The 12,471-nt window shown below is 40.1% G+C and overlaps 1 pseudogene; it reads right to left on the minus strand.

Annotated features, from left to right (window-relative positions):
• Positions 1-9,132: 9,132 nt before the first annotated feature.
• On the minus strand, positions 9,133-11,575 carry LOC126176157 (uncharacterized; annotated as a pseudogene).
• Between the last annotated feature and the right edge of the window lie 896 nt (positions 11,576-12,471).

Raw genomic sequence — 12,471 nt, forward strand, 5'->3', positions numbered from 1 at the left:
ATTTTCTTTTCCACTCAGTTATTTTTGAGAAAGGGTTTTAGAAGTTAGCTAAAAGAAATGTAAATTTTCTTTGACCATTTTATGTAATTCTTTGCGTTACTTTTCCACCCTTACCTAGTTTTTTTTTTTTTTTTTTCAAATCAAAATTAGGCGAAAGAAGTTAATTCTGTGGGAATATCTAATCCACTAGTAAAAATTAACAGAAGTGGTTTATGCGTGACTCGTTTTAAGACATTTGTCAACATACGCGATCCGAAGTGACCGATGTCAATTACTTGTCACAGAGTCCTCTCCAACGTTTACGGTGTCCGAAAGCTAGATACGAAAGGACAGGACGCAGTGCAATTTAATGAGGATTACATTTTGAAACTGTATTTTCTTGATTGTGTACTGACTCGCCTTTTCTTTTCTTAACCTGACATGTTCGACGAGCTTGTCAATTTAGATGTCCTTGCACTGTTTCAAGGTGGTTTGGAGTTGCTACAGGATGTACTGAATAAAACTGCCGTCACGTGCAATCTGCTTTTTTAGGCTGTCTTTCGAAATGAACAGCCTGCAAGCTCCTTCATTGGAGGAAATTCAGGAATTACCTCACACCACGGAGAACGCAGTGACCGACGACCTTCACTTAACGACTGAGAGCAATGGTGTTTGCGTAGAGCTGTCAGTGCTAACAGACAATCAACATTGTCAACGCTAACAGAAAGACAACGCTGCGTGAAATAACGGCAGAAATCAAGGTGGATCGTACGACTAACGTATCCATTAGGACAGTGTGGCGAAATTTCGCCTTAATGGGCTATGTCGGCAGACGAAATACGCGAGTGCCTTTGCCAACAGCACAACAGCGCCTGCAGCGCCACTCGTAGGCTCAAGATCGTATCGGTTGGACCCCAGACGACTGGAAAACCTTGTCCTGGTTAGATGAATCCCGATTTCAGCTGGTAATAGCTGATGATAGGATTCGAGTGTTGCACAAACCTAATGAAGTCATGGACCCAAGTTGTTAACAAAGCACTGCGCGAATTGGTGGTGACTCCATAATGGTGTGTGGGCTGTGTTTACATGGAACGGGCTGGGTCCTCTGGTCCAACTGAACCGATCATGGAAATAGTTATGTTCGGCTACTTGATACCATTTGCAGACATTCATGGACTCCATGTTCCCAAACAATGATGGAATTTTTATGGATGACTATTCGTCATGTCACCAGGCCACAATTATTCGAGTGATTTGAAGAACATTCTGGACAATTCGAGCGAATGGTTTGGCCACCCAGATAGCCCAACATGAATCCCTGCGAACATTTTTGGGACGTAATCGAGAGTCAGTTTGTGCACAAAACCCTGCGCCGGCAACGCTTTCACAGCTATGGACAGCTATAGAGGCAGTATGTCCGCACGAGACTTCAGACCACTTGTTGAGTCCATGCTGAGTCAAGTTACTGCACTACGCCGGGCAAAGGAGGTCCGACGCGATATTAAGAGATATCTCATGACATTTGCTACTTCTGTGTATAACCAGTTCTGACAATACATAAAATGTCAGCTACATCTGTCGACAGTTCTTTGTATGGTAGAGCACTAACATGCCGTACGAACCAAGGAGGACATAAAACACAGATCAGCGCAGGCAAACAGAGCATTCCCGGCTAAAAGAGCAGTGCTTGCAGCAAATATAGTTCGTAATTTGAGGAAGAAGTTGCTGAGAATACACCTTTGGAGCACCATATTTAATGGTAGTGAATCACGGACTTTGAGAAAATCAAAAAAGAAGAGAATCGAAGCATCGATGGGATACTACATAAGGAAAATTTTGTGGGCTGATAAGGTTAGGAATGAGGGAGCTCTCAGCAGAATTGGCGAAGAAAGGAACACATGGGAAAAAAGGAGAAGAAACAGTATGATACGGCAGGTGGTAAGACATCAGGGAATGACCTCCATGGTACTAAAGGGAGCTTCAGCCGATAAAAGCTGTAGGGGAAGACAGAGATTTGTATCTAACAAATAATTGTGATCAAGGCGTTGGCAAAGAAGAGGTATTCGTGACGTGTCGCATAGTCAGTCAGAAGACTGATGATTCCAAAAAAGAAAATAGCAGTGTAGTCTCCGCTGAAAGCATTATTCTTTTCCCGGCCTAGCTTAGGCGTTACACAGTCACGGAATTGTAGACTAAGATTGAGGAACGTGGTGAGGCACAGACAGGCACTTGGCACAACGGTCGAAACACTGGACCGGTATTCAGAAATCTAATTTCTAGCTTTTATGCTGATTAATACTGTCTATGGTGTCTTGATGGCCTCTGACTGACATCAAAACGGTTCCTCAGACAACGTCAAGGCTGGTTTTGTCTACCTTTAGCCAGCAGATTTAGTACTCTGACTCTATCTTGATGTCAAAGGTATGCTAAATTCTAGCCTCCCTATCTTCATCGCCCAGTACAATGTTGACTGCATTGCATGTTAATACCTAGAGCTTTTTCCAAACGATCATCTAAGAATGCTTGAGGAAGTGTTGCTACCAGATACCTTGATTTTCGCCGGTAGTTCCGATTTTTAGGCGTGCCAGATGCCAAATGTCCCATATTTAATACACTGCTAAAAACTCAAAATGTACTGCGCATTCACTTCAAAAATGGTCAAGTACATTAAAGTTTGAAGTAGTTTCTGAATGATTCTATGGCGGTAACCAACAAAAAATACGATGTGCCATGAGATCGCAACTAACCAATCAACTGAACGGGAGCCTTGGCGCACGCCGGAACTGTACTTTCGAACTTCGCCACGCAACTCCCATTGTTATACCTCCACACCGATGTTTCTGGACAGTATTTCAACTTCTTCCCCTCTCTCTCGTCCACTGACTGGCCACGACTTTCGGTGTGTCTATCAGCATTTCCACCGGTAACCCCCCCCCCTCCCCCTCCCCCTCCTCCTCATCGCCCGATTCTTTAAAGACTCGAACTCCCACGCATAAAACGTCATGTCTCCAGAACTATTTATCGAACAATGATATAATTTTGATGGTATTTTCAGTGCTATATGAGGATGTTGTCTGCAAAATTTGTTGCAGATAGAGTAGTTAGTAAAGAAGTAATAAATTAAAACGTTATACCTGATGCTGCAGTTCTACTGCATGAACAGCGGAAGGGTAGAGACCGGTAGACTTCATTCCTTTCATCATTTGATTGGAGATGTCAACGAGAAGAAGTTTCGTAAAGGTTTTAAATTATGTTTAAAGGTAGTTGCCGCGCGGGATTAGCCGAGCGGTCTCAGGCGCTGCAGTCATGGACCGTGCGGCTGATCCCGGCGGAGGTTCGAGTCCTCCCTCGTACATGGGTGTTTGTGTTTGTCCTTAGGATACTTTAGGTCAAGTAGTGTGTATGCTTAGGGACTGATGACCCTAGCAGTTAAGTCCCATAAGATTTCACACACATTTTTTAAAGGTTGTTGGAATATTCTCAAATACTGGATGGTTGTAGTCTGTGTAATGTGCGCCCCGTGAGTTACATATGCAGTTTCGAACTGTAATACTTGAATTACACTGTGCAACAGTGAAAATGTAAATCGAATGAAAGTAGCCAATTCCTATAATGTGCTGATCGCGAATATCACAAAGACAATTCAAAATTAGCTCTAGTTTTCATTTTACACTGTTTTATTACGGTGAGATTATTATATATGGATTTTTATGTCACGTTTAAAATCAAATATTGTAATGATTTGTCAGAATCATAATAACTGGTAACAATGGATTATAATATTATCCCTGCTCTTACTTGTGTGCAATATTTTGGATATAGACATTTTGATACCAATTTTAGTGATCTTTTTGTCTCCCTCCTCTTCAACTTCAGTGACTTTATTAATGTATGTACCAATTTTTGCACATTTGTTTCCATCTTAACTACCAGTTGTTCAAATTGACTGCTACTGAAGTGAACAAAAATGCCAAGAGTTTGTGTTAACAGAGCTGACACATTTTGTTATGTGTGTGGAGAAGTGGCATTTGCTTCACAAAAACAGCAAATAATTCAATTGATTAAAAAAGCTTACAGTTGTTATTTTAGGTGCAAAATAGGTGATCAGGATAAACCCTGGGCTCCACATGTGATCTGCAACACTTGTGCCAGCAACCTCAGGAGTTGGAAGGATGGGAAAGGGCTTTCAATATCCTTTGCAGTGCCCATGATCTGGCGTGAGCCAACTAACCACGTCAGTGACTGCTACTTTTGTATGGTTCCTCCTATCAAGAAGGGAATGTCTAAGAAGAAGAAGCGGAGAGTGATCCATCCCAACATTCCATCTGCCGTTCGTCCAGTTCTACATGGGGAAGGATTGCCAATACCTGAACCACCAACACAGTATGAGATTACTTCTGATGGGGATTCTAAATGTCCTGAATCATGTACATCACAAGATCCAGAGTTTCTTCCAAATATATCATCAACTGATGATACACAAAAATTATCTAAAAATGAGTTAAATGATCTCATTAGAGATTTGGAGCTCTCTAAATCTAAGGCTGAGACTTTAGCATCAAGATTGCAGTAGCGCAATTTTCTGGAAAGCAATATAAATGTTTCATTCTACCGCAGAAGAGAGCAACAATTCACTCCTTCTTTTAACATGCAAGAGAGTCTTGTGGCATGTGTAGACATAAAACGTCTAAATGAAGGCTCTCAGAATTCATTACAACGATGATGAATGGAGACTCTTTATTGATTTGTCAAAGTTGAGCTTAAAAGCAGTGCTTTTACATATTGGTAATGAGCTTCCTTCTATTCCAGTTGGGCATAGTCTGCATATGAAAGAGTCATACCAAAACATGAAAATTTTACTAGAAGCCATCCAGTATAATGACTTTTAATGGAAGATCTGTGGTGACTTTAAAGTGGTTACACTGCTCTTAGGTATGCAGTTAGGGTATACTAAATATTGCTGCTTCCTCTGTGAATGAGATAGCCGAGCTCGTGCATCTCATTACAGTAAACGTGAATGGCCCACCAAAAAATCTCTTCAGCCAGGTATAAAGAACATTAAAAGTGAACTTCTAGTAGACCCTAAAAAGATTCTGCTCCCGCCCTTGCACATCAAGTTTGATCGCATGAAAAACTTTGTTAAGGGAATGAACAAAGATGGTGACGCTTTTAAATACATAAGTTCCCTTACTTAAGTGATGGCAAAGTAAAGGAGGACATCTTTATAGGCCCACAGATTAGAGAGCTTTTTGGAGACCATAGTTTTGATGGAATCATACAAGGTGATGAGAAGCAAGCATGGGAATGTTTTAAGACAGTCTGTTTAGAGTTCTTAGGGAACAAAGCATTGCCAGCCAGAGTGCCCGAGCAGTTCTAGGCGCTACAGTCTGGAACCGCGCGGCCGCTACGGTCGCAGGCTCGAATCCTGCCTCGGGCATGGATGTGTGTGGTGTCCTTAAGTTAGTTAGGTTTAAGTAGTTCTAAGTTCTAGGGGACTGATGATCTCAGAAGTTAAGTCCCATAGTGCTCAGGAGCCATTTGAACCATTTGAACAAAGCAGCAATAAATTACAAGGAGATTGTAGATAACATGTTGTCATCTTATGAAAAACTTGGTTGCAACATGTCATTGAAAATGCATTTCTTACATAGACATCTTGACTTCTTCCCCAAAGATTGTGGTGCAAAAAGTGATACACATTGGTTCAAATGGTTCAAATGGCTCTGAGCACTATGGGACTTAACATCTATGGTCATCAGTCCCCTAGAACTTAGAACTACTTAAACCTAACTAACCTAAGGACACCACATACAGCCATGCCCGAGGCAGGATTCGAACCTGCGACCGTAGCAGTCGCGCTGCTCCGGACTGAAGCGCCTAGAACCGCTAGACCCCTGCGGCCGGCGATACACATTGGGAGCGACCTCATCAATAAATTGCCTCATTTGAGAAGAGGTATGCCAGAAAGTGGAGCCCTACTATTTTAGCAGATTACTGCTGGACTGTCATAAGGGATGTTCCTGAGTATGTGTATAAATGTCAAGCCAAGCGAAAACGGTCATCTTCTGAATTTATCTCTGAACAAAATATGTAATTGCATATACTGTACATATGGAAATTTAACATTTGTAATACTTTATGTAAATATGTGGCCAGTTAATTTATATATTTTCTTTTGTGCTTTTCACAGTTCTGGTGCAAAGTATTTTCATTCATGTAATATTATTTTCATTTTTTCCTAATATTTTACTTTTGTACTTCCAGAATGGCTCTGAAATTTATCAATTCATAACACATAACATAATTCAAGTAATTATTCACTTAAAATTTGTTATGCTGAATCTTGGAACATGAATTCATATTTAGTTAGTGAGTTATTTATACAAAAATGTAGATTACTTTTTAAAAAAAAAAATAGAGCTAAATATTTAAGAAGATGATGATTTTGTATAATTTTATACTGAAGTAAACATAACTGACTCAAAATCATGCAATTTAGACTCTCACTTCAAATTTGTTGTTCAGTGTTATCGTGTTATACCTTTAACATAAGATTATAGCTCTAAATGAGTAGATTATGAGAGCATTTTAAATTTTTAAATTCGCTTGGTAACTGAATGAAATACTGAAAATAAAATTTTTGTTGCCCCTGGAAGCCATTAGCTAGGCAACCTGCAAATGGGACCTTGCTCCACGTTAGACTTTTAGTAATATAAGTTCTATGGCGATGGACGCCCTTCGCACCCATCCACTTATTCGATTCGTGCTTTCGTTTGTAGTGAAAAACAAGACATGGCACGCAGGTGGCGTTTATGTGTGTGGACAGCCCTCGTCAACACTGTCTTTAATTCGTAATATGGAATAGTAACTTATAGAATCCATAAATATTATGAAAATGGATGTACATACGCTTGTATGTATATAAGTTCCACATCTCCTCCTAAACCACTGGACAGTTTTAACCAAACCATACGTCTTCGCTGGTTATCAGTGCCCATTTCGAAGCGGAACTCATCGCTGAAGAGAATCCTACTCCAATGAGATTCTAGGCCGAAGACGTATCTGGTGACACGGGTTGGCTACCAACCGCCACCCGACCCGACAACCAGAAGTAATCTTCTAGGGTGCCATTTCTTTACTTAGTAGGATCCCTTTATTTGTCATCCGCGGCACCCCTGCAACAAAGCCGTACGTCGATGATATTCTACGCCGAGTTTTTTTATCCTTCGTGGCGAACCATCCTGGCTTATATTATAGCAAGATAATGCCCGTCCGCACATAGCGAGAGTTTTTAAAGTTTGTCTTCGTGTTTACCAAACCCTATCTTGGCCAGCAATATCGCAGTATCTCTCCCCAACTGCGAACATTTGGAGCATTATGGGCAGGGCTCTCCAATCATCTCGGGATTTTGGCGATAAAAGGGATATAACGCACTAATTGGACAAAATATGGCACGCTATCCCTCAGAATGACATCCAACAACTCTATCAACCAATGCCAAGCCGAATAACTGCTTGCATAAGGGCCAGAGATGGACCAACGCGTTATTGACTTCCTCTGTTTGTGAAGTTCTTTGTCCTGAACAAATCATCCAATTTTTCTGAAATTCTAATCATTTGCTGATCTGCACATTTACACCATATCTGCCGATTTCCTGTTACGTATGTTACGTAACTACACGAATAATCTTAAATAATCTCACGTTTCCAACTTTCATTAATTCTAATAAGAAACGCAAAGCTTACAGGTGTTTATTATATGTATGTTCCTCCCTAATTAACCCTCTAAGGTGCTGTTCTTTAATATTACGTCTTTTCTGCACAAAAACTTGTGAGTCACAGAAGTCAGGAAGACAATTTTTTTTTTCACAGTATTTGTTATTACCTGCCTTGAGTTATACTTCTGATGAAAGAAACAGTATTTTTGAGTGCATTTGAGAAAGTGTAAAAATTATGCTCATACCATACTTTAAGAAAATACTATCTAATGACTGAAAATTTACATCGTCTTTTAGTGTCCCATCTTTTAAGATCTTGTCCAGCGGATTTTTTCAAACCGCCAGTCCCTTACTCCGTTTTTCTGCAAAATTCTGGCAACCATAGATTGAAACGAACCCGGACAAACGACTGTATCGTCGTAGCAGATGTGATCAACATCTCGACAACACATGAATTATCATCAGATGCATTGACGGAGCGCACTCCTGTTGATAGCAGTTCGTTCTGTTTCCTGAGCGCTTTGGTAGCCAGCTGTGAATATTTCGGTGTTCGACGAGGCCCGTTAATGAAGATATACGCGGAGAGAAGAGCCAAATTCATAATCCTTTGAGGTAAACTGTGAAAAATATGTTCAGTTATGATGTACCGGCATACCAACAAAGAGCAGTTGTTTTGTAAATGGAAATGGTCATTAGTACTGGATCTTGACATATAGCAGGCGATACGCGAACAGTACTTTGGACGCAAAAATTTATTTTTTCGTAACCTGAGCCGTAGAACATACATGTAAATTGCTTAAGGCCAAACACAATAAGGTGGTTTTCTATTGTAACAAAGATGTGGTAACGCAACTGAACCGGACTTCGGTAGAAATAAAGGAAAAGAAAGATGGCAAGACCTGAGCAACGGCTTTTGTGGCTACACATTGTTTGGGAGTACAGCCAGTTGGACGTCAACTGGAAAGAATGCTCGACCGATAAGATAGCATGCCAGCTGTGATGCTTGCGTAATGACTTCACAAAACACAGTCCGCTTTCCTCTGCATACCGACTGTGTCATTCGCTCTAACTCTTATCGTTAAGTCGATTTCACGCTGTAATAAGAGCCAGTTTTACGCACACGCTACATGCTGCTCATGTAAAATGTTCAAAGATAACTAAGACATTTACCGAAATAGAAGATTAATCGGTGTGCGAAGTCGTAACACGTTCTGTAGGAGTGGAAATTTGTCGTATGGGATCAAACTGCTGAGGTCATCGTTCCCTAAGCTTACACACTACCTAATCTAACTAAAACTAACTTACGCACACACATCCATGCCTGGAGGAGGACTCGAATCTCCGTCGGGGGGAGCCGCGCGGACCGTGACAAGGCTCCTGAGACAGCGCGGCTACCCAGAGCGGCTGTAGGAGTAATGTTTTCGGTTGTATACGAACTAAATATTTCCATTTTTTGCCTTGATATTCATATAGGGTTTAATACATTGCACCTTACACACTTTTTTCTCAAATAATCGTGTCGGTTTAGCAAAAGCACGTGTTCCGTTGTCCTTGGACCGTAGAACGTTCGCTATGTACTCTCCATAGGCGTCAAACTCGTCTAGTTTGTAGTGCATTATATGCCTCTCCTATACGAGGATCTTCGGGCCTTTTTCTCTGATTTTTTTTAGGTGAAGCAAATACCTTCGTGCGTTTGTTTGGTGTGGGTGGTAGTTTGTTGCCTTGCGTTGTTTGATGATCGACATCTTGACTACTAATTTCTTTGCAAGTGCTCGCTGTACCTTCGTTTGTATCCATGCCCGCAAGCCTCTGTTATTCCAAATCCTCCTTAAATTCCTCCTAAAACAAAGCGACGACAAAAGATTGATATAAACAATAGCAAAGCAAGTAAAATAAAAAATAAAATAATGGATGTAGGAATAGGGAGATATACGATAATAATCGTAAAAAATTGGGAACAATGTCAAGTTGATAAGTGAAATTCGGAATATTTGTTATAATGATTACTACCTATTATTACGCAAAATTACTGATTTTAATTATTATTAGTGTTCATAATTATTAGAATGTCCATTATTGTCTATGCATTTAATAATTATTTGTATTATTAGGAGTTATTAGTTTCTATTTACTTTTTTGCAGATGCCACAGACAGAACAAGAGTGGTTACTTGTAGCAGTGGAATATGACAGACAATGGAACTTTCCGCATTGCCTCGCTGCAATGGATGGCAAAAATTGCGCAAGCCAAAGCCCAGTTAATTCTGGAAGCGATTTTTTCAATTATAAGATTTTTCCAGTATTGCCAAGGTCGAATTTCAGACAGTGGTGTTTTTCGAAATACATCTTTTTTTAAGAATATGAGTAATGGTACCATCGTTTTTCCGGACGATCTTACCCTCCCAGGTAGACAGAAAAAAGTACCATTGTTATTGTCGCAGACGACGCGTTTCCTCTCAACAACCATATCATGGAGCCGTATAGTGGACAACAACCACGGAGGTCAATGAAAGGAATTTTTAACTACAGACTTTCAAGAGCACGGCGGATTGTGGAAAATGCGTTCGGATTACTTTCTTCCGTATTCCGGATACTAAGAAAGCCTATATTACTACAGCCTGAGGAAGCCCAAAGTGTTATTATGACTTGTATATACCTCCATAATTTCTTGCGAAAAAGTTCTGCTTCCAGATAAATTTATACCCATGTAGGAGCAGTGGATCATGAGGAGAACGTGCATTTAAAACCAGGAACTTGGAGAAATGAGATCACTCCTGCTGCAACGTTTTCACGGTTAGCGAACAGTCCACGACGTTCAACGCAGACTGCCCAAGACATTAGAGATGAATTCGCTGCTTATTTCATTTCCCAAGAGGGAAGATTGCCATGGCAAGATGATAAACAATAACTTATTAAAGAATTTTCAGCTACTAGCTACGTACAGTGACTGCCTGACTGCACACATTTCAACCACCTATATATGTGAAGTTTTACCTTTATTAATTCCTATTTTATTATTTTGATTTTCTCAAATAACATAATATAAAATAAAATACATATAAATGAACATGTGCTTCAATATACTGCATTAGACAAATAAATGTTATTCATTATTATTTATTTACTACTAGCTGAGTACCCAGCGTTGCCCCAGTATGTATTCCAATACTGTTACTCCATTTCCTCTTTTCCCCTCTGTAACGGTCAGAACTAATTTTGCCATAAACCTTACAATTTTATCACAATTAGAACCCTTTTTAGTTTTGAAATTTGAAAGCTATAAGCAATTACTAGGTATATACCTAATAGAAATGGTAGTAAGCTAAAACTATTATGAAAAAATTTCTTAAGAAATAGTATGATTAATGGTATATAAGGGAATAACACCAAAAAATTCAAAATTAACAAATGAGCAGGGACCGAAATGTAAGCTGAGAAAGATAAAACGTTAGGTAGCTGTGGAGACAGAACCAAAAAGGGACTGAACCGCATTAAGTTTGTTAATAGTTTGTTTATACATTTCCAAAAATAAATATATTTTAGTTACATCTGTGTTGATTGTCTTCCGCGGCTGATATTTGCAGTGCAGAAATTCAAATGCTTTGAAAGCGAACCAGTTTGGAGCTTTCACTTCCTCAACCTCAGCGCCAGACTTCCCAGGCTCAGTCTTCTTCTGGCGTACTTTCCTGTAAGTGGCTAATAAGCCGGTCTTTTTTTTTTTTAATTCGGCGACATCCACACCGAGTTCTGTCGCGATGGAATCCCACGCTTCACTTTTTTCAAATTTTATTTTATATTGGGAGTTTGTTGCATCCCACAGCACAGGGTATTGTTCATCAGTATTTATGAATTTAATGATAAAATCGTCAGTCCACTCCATTTCAAAAGAAAAACCGATGTCCACAACACAGAAAAAGAATAATACCAAGACCAAACTGCACGAGTGCAGCGAGCCAACTGGTTAAGTGCTTTGTTGCCGTCCACACCACTCACGCGGCTCGACGCGATTCCCTTTGAAGTACCGACAACAGCAGGAGCCAGACAAGCCACGTGCTCGTATGCTCGGGCGGCTCGCAAGCCTGTTTCGCGGCGAGCCCTCGGAACCTACCTCCGTCCACGTTACTCGTAAGGCTCGCAGGTCTCACAAGTACACGAGCCACACGAGTAGTGTGGACGCACCTTACACACACTCATATAATTTTAAAAAAAGCCCACACTCAGGCCTAGAGGACCTCGAAATGGATGGCGCCGGACATCATGCTATCCTCTGCAATAATAGCGTCATTCGGATGCAGTATACTGTATATACAAGACGACTCTTATCGACCCCGAAGTTTCGAATTTTTGCTGTGTGAATTTTGTTATCCAGTTTCTTCTTATTATTATTATTATTATCAACAAATAATCTCTTATTATTAAGGATATTTATTCTTAACAACTCTGTTTTAAGACTCTAATAGTTATATTGTAACATTATAAATATCATAATTTTATTACTTGGAAAACAATAAGTATAGACCGCTGTAGTAGCCAGGAGGGAATAAAAGTGGACTCTTACCTTTTATTGCTTCATTTTGTGTTTTTATTTTTTTACGTTAATTTAGTGTCACAGACATAGCTTTTTTAAAAACATTTTCTTGAGTCTTGCTTTGCCTTGAACGCAAAGATGGAATAAAGGAGCACTATATTGGTCCCGGGACGAGGCGATGTTTGAGCAGATTTTCCGTCATCCTGCTCAGTGCCTGTGACTTAAGCGTGAACTTTGCGATTCGCTTG

The sequence above is a fragment of the Schistocerca cancellata genome, chromosome 3 (genome assembly GCF_023864275.1).
Source record: "Schistocerca cancellata isolate TAMUIC-IGC-003103 chromosome 3, iqSchCanc2.1, whole genome shotgun sequence".
NCBI classification, from domain to species: Eukaryota; Metazoa; Arthropoda; class Insecta; order Orthoptera; family Acrididae; genus Schistocerca; species Schistocerca cancellata.